Source organism: Choloepus didactylus, chromosome 7 (genome assembly GCF_015220235.1).
Source record: "Choloepus didactylus isolate mChoDid1 chromosome 7, mChoDid1.pri, whole genome shotgun sequence".
Taxonomy (NCBI): Eukaryota; Metazoa; Chordata; class Mammalia; order Pilosa; family Megalonychidae; genus Choloepus; species Choloepus didactylus.
Genome location: NC_051313.1, coordinates 67,952,776 through 67,958,203, shown reverse-complemented (window position 1 = coordinate 67,958,203; position 5,428 = coordinate 67,952,776). Strand labels below are relative to the sequence as shown.

Sequence of the window (5,428 nt, the reverse complement as noted above, 5' to 3'; positions counted from 1 at the left end):
AGAAAAAGACAAAGCTACAACAGATAAAAGACCTCAGGAATGTACATCTAATTGACACTACATTGCATTAATCAATAGCTGCACTTTTTGCAAACTGTGGCTATGATAGTCCTGAACACAGAGGGTTTCCTGTTTAAGCTGCAGTAACTTTTCTGACTATGGATCATCATTCCTTCTGTGGCAGATTTTTACAGTTCTTCTAATGCATTTGGGACGACTGTCTCAAAGTAACCTTTGTGCAGCTTTCCTGACAACTCCTCACTCTCTCTCCTGCTAAGAACTGTAGCCATTTTCTCTCGAGTTTTTAGAACTTTCTGCTATCATATCCACCACCAGATCCATAACCACCACTATGGGGACTGCCCAAGCTTCTTCTACCAAAACCGTGCTCTTTCATGGGTCCATAATTTGATTGTTGTTGCCCACTATAATTTCCAAAATCATTATATTTCCCACCACCACCATAGTTACCACCACCAAAATTTCCTCCTTCATTGTAACCAACATATCCTCCACCACCACCACCACATCCACCACTTTGGTTCCATATCCTGGTTCACCACCACCATAGCCCCCTCTACTATTATAACCAGGACCACCGCCATAATTGCTACCATCACCTCCAAATCCATTATATCCACCATCACCTCCTCCATAACCACCTCTGCTGCCACCTCCACCACCACGGCCTCCTCTTCCACCAAAGTTTCCACCATGGCCAAAGCTCCCTCCACAGCCCATAAAGTTGCCAGATCCACCTCCCTGACCTCTTTGTGATCCAGACTGCATCTCTTGTTTAGAAAGGACCTTTTTCACGTCACAATTACACCCATTCATAGTGTGGTATTTCTGAACAACAATTTTATCAACTGTTTCATGATCAGTGAAAGTTAAAAAAGCAAATCCTCTCTTTTTTTCACTCTGCCTATCTTCCATAACTTCTGTGGTTTCACTCTTGCCATACTTTTCAAAGTGGTCTCCCAAATTACATTCTTCTGTCTCTTCTTTAATACCACCAACAAAATTTTCTTCATTGTTAGATGGGCACCGGGCCTTACAGAATCCTCTCTAGAAACAGCTCCCTTTGGTTCCCCAACATGACCATCAACCTTGTGTGGTTGAGCACACATCACTGCACCCAAGTCTTCAATACAGGAGTAAGTCACAGAACCAAAACCTCTGGAATGTCTTGTTGGGGGTCTTTCATCACCACACAATCTGTGAGTGTGCCCCGTTTCTCAAAATGTTCTCTTAAACTATCATCCGTAGTTTCAAAGCTCAAACCACCAATAAACAGTTTTCTCAACTGCTCTGCTTTCTTTGGATCATGGCCTCCTTCCCCTTCGCAGAGGCGGCTGGAGTTGGGCTGGGAGTGGCCACCCAGTGGTTTTACCTCCATTTTGAGACGGCACTCGCCTCCTCTAACCGGTAAATCTTACATCTTAACTCAGCTAGCCTATTTGAGGTGTGTAGAAAACAGGTGAGTCTTGGAGCATGATAATGGTTTATCATAAACTTAATCAAGATGTGACTCCAACTACAGCTGCTGTTCTGGATGTGGGTCTGTACAGAATTATATCCATGCATGCCCCGGGACCTGGTATGCAACAACTGATTTAGAGAAATTTTTTTCTCTTTATTTGTTAATAAGGTCTACCAGGCACCATTTACTTTTAACTAGCAGGCTGACTCTCTCTTTGTCATGATCTCTATATCTCTATGGAATAATCTCTGTCTTGCCTTTCTGCAGGATATTATGGCAGTCCCTTATATTGATGACATCATGCTGATTGCATCTGGGGAGTCGGAATTAGCAAATATTCTGGATGCCCTGGTAACACATGTGTTCTAGCACATGAAAAATATTAATATCTGTCTGTGAATGTGTCAACATCTCCTTATAAATTTGCTCATTTTGTTTTATTTCAATGCTATATTGTTAAGTATATTGTTCCTACATATTCTTGGTGGATTGCTCTTTTTTGCTATTGTGCAGTGTTTCCCTTTTTTCATACTCATGCCTTCTCCCTCCATCTGGCTCTCCAGGGCCCTGCCCAGAACTACATCTTATAAAGACATTTCCAGGCCTTGGCCTGTGGTAATGTCAGGGATACAGTAGAATGAATCACGGGGCTAGTAAGCAGTTTATTTCAATTCTGGTTGATGGCACAGTATCTAATGTATGTTTACCTTTCACTACCTGGGCCCTGTTCTAGGCCATAACCACTGGCAGAGATGGGCATTTTTCCTACTTCCTTCCATGGAGCAGGGAAGGGGGGTAGGGTGGGTAGGGCAGTGCTTCTGTGGACCTGGCTCTGCCCTCATCTTACTTGGAGCAGTTTTGGTCCCTTTTACTCACCACTGGACATTATCTCTTGCTTCTGTACCTGGAACCCAAAAGATGTATGGGCTATCTGCTCTATACTTTGTGCGTTCTATTTCTGGTCCACAGTGCTGTCTCATTTTTGAGCTTGCCTAAGTAATTTTCTGTTCCTTTTTGAAATTTTATCTTTCATTTCTGTATATTTGTAGTCAAAGGAGATACATCAATGCTTGAATTGACCATGCTGTCTTAACCTGACATCATCAACGAGTAGGTTTATAACAAAATCATTAACCTGAGCAAAATCTACTAATTTATAAATTATGGTGAATAATAGCCAATACAAATTTTTGTAATGACTCTTTCAGGGGACATTATCTTATTGTATAGTACTTTTTGGTACTTACTCTATAGTACTTTTGAATTTACCAGGATATAGCCATAAACGCAGAAAGATTTTCATTTTAACAATGATACTGGAAAGGACATGATTTGAAAAATAAACCATAATTAGCTTTTGCATGAGTGCAATTGCCCAAGTGAATAGATTCTTGATAGTTGCAAGAGCTATTTATTGCAAATGGATTCTGGCAATGTGGAAATTCTTAGGAGAAAAGTAGAAACATTTTTTTTTCCTGTAGGGAATCTTTATGTTTTGTTCTGGTGCCTTTTTTATGTTTCTAGACATAATTTGGTGAATTAAATTGCTTAAGACTGAGTTCCCGAAGTTAATGCTCCTAAAGTATCCCAGACTTGGGCTAGGGATTAAATATTTTTACTCTATTGAGCCAACCAGCATTATAGAATAATGAGTAATTTGGGGCTATAGCTGAAGCTTTTTAGTCCTGAGCATAGAAGGTTTTCTGAAACTAGGCCTCTGAAGACTAGGAGCTACTTTTCTTGTTTTTTTTTCACATAAAACTAGGTTTTATACCCAGTAATCACACAGAAATGGTTATCCTATGAGTAAACACATCAACATATAACTTTATATAAAAATTGTTTTTAGGTAAGTCAGACAAAATAGAATTGGATTTGACTTATCCAGACCATTGACTCTGTTCAAAAATAATTTTTGAAAACATCTGACACAGAATGTGTGCTTAATAACATGGCACATAGTACATGCTTAATACATGTTTACTTTTAAAAATCTGGAAAAGTCACGCAAATCTTTCTTTTGGCTTAAGTTCACCAATAAATAAATAAATAATCCGTAATACAGATAATATTATTGAAAGAAAGAGTTCTATATAATATTGAAAGAAAGTATATATTCCTTTACATAAAACTAAATCATTGTTTCTTATTAAAAAGAGAAGTTTCCTTTCCCAAAGCAATAGTTTCTATTGGGGTGAAATGGTTGGCTCAAACCTGAATGATTACAAATGGCTCAAAAGCATATGAAAAAATGCTCAACTTCACTGGCTATTAAGGAAATGCAAATCAAAACCACAATGAGATGTCATCTCACACCTACCAGAATGGCCATTATCCAAAAAACAGAAAATGACAAGTGCTGGAGAGGATGTGGAGAAAGAGGCACACTTATTCATTGTTGGTGGGAATGTAGAATGGTGCAACCACTCTGGAAGACAGTATGGAGGTTCCTCAGGAAGCTAAATATAGATTTGCCATATGACCCAGCTATTCCATTGCTGGGTATATACTCAGAGGAACTGAAACTTAAGACACAAACAGACATTTGTAAACCAATGTTTATTGCAGCATTATTCACAATTGCCAAGAGATGGAAACAGCCCAAACGTCCATCAAAGGACGAGTAGATAAACAAACTGTGGTATATACACATGATGGAACATTATGCAGCTGTAAGACAGAACAAAGACATGGATCATGTAATAATGTGGATGAACCTTGAGGACATTATGTTGAGTGAAGTTAGCCAGAAACAAAAGGACAGATTCTGTATGGTCTCACTAATATGAACAGACATTAATGAACAAACTTTGGGAGTTAAAAGCTGACAACACAGGCGACCAGGAGATAGAAAGAGGGCAGAGATCAGCCATTTGATGCTGAAGGACTACAGAATGTTTAGGATTGATTGCACAGATCCAGAAATAGATAGCATAATACTGTGTGATGGTAGCATAGTATTGTAAGTACACTGAACAAAGATGTCTGTGAGTTGAAAGAGGTGGGATAGGAGAATGTATGACACCAGAGGTAAAGATAGATGATAAAGACTGGGACTGTATAACGTGGCAAAAACTGGAGTGGCCAATGACTGTTACTAAATATACAAATATAAAAATGTTTTTGCATGTGGGAAAGCAAATGAATGTCAACCATGTAGAAATTTGAAAAAGGGATGGTATTCAGGAAAAAACATAATCAAAGCAAACTGGAGTCTATGGTCAACAGTAACATTGTAATATACCTCCATTAAATGTAACAAAGGCAATACCCCAATGCTAAATGTATATGAGAAGGGGATATAGGGGAGTAATATGGGATTCTTGGTAGTGGTGTTATTTGCTGTCCTTACTAGTATATTGTATTGTATGACATGTTATTTTTCTTTTTATCATTTTTTCTTATTGCTAAAAAAAAAAAAACAATTTTTCTTGTAGTAATCAGTATGTTCAAATGCTGATTGTGGTGATAAATGTACAACTTTATGATGATACCATGAACAACTGATTGTACACTGTAGATAAATGTATGGTATGTGAATATAACTCTATAAAATTGTAGGAAAAAATATATATAGGAGTAAAAGTGTTGGAGAAAACATGGTGAGAGGGATGATGCCTCACTAATATGGACTAACTACAATGTGTAAACTCAGAATTGAATCTTAGAACATAGCCTAACGTGGACACAATAATTGTAATAGTCCCTAGATTGTAAGCTCTTACAGCAGTTAACTCTATCCCTGAATTGTAAGGCCTATCTCTAAACTTTAAGATGCTGATCCCCTAGTGTATGTTGTTACAAACATTGGGACTGGCAGTTTGATGTGCTGAGCCCTCAAGCATGGGACTTGCCCTTATGAAGCTCATTACCACAAAGGAAAGTCTAAAGTTGTATGTAATGGTGCCTAAGAGTCTCCCCCTGAGTACCTCTTTGTTGCTCAGA

General features: G+C 38.4%; 1 pseudogene; it reads right to left on the bottom strand.

The window, feature by feature from the left end:
• Positions 1-304: 304 nt before the first annotated feature.
• Positions 305-1,399, bottom strand: LOC119540455 (annotated as a pseudogene).
• Positions 1,400-5,428: the final 4,029 nt, after the last annotated feature.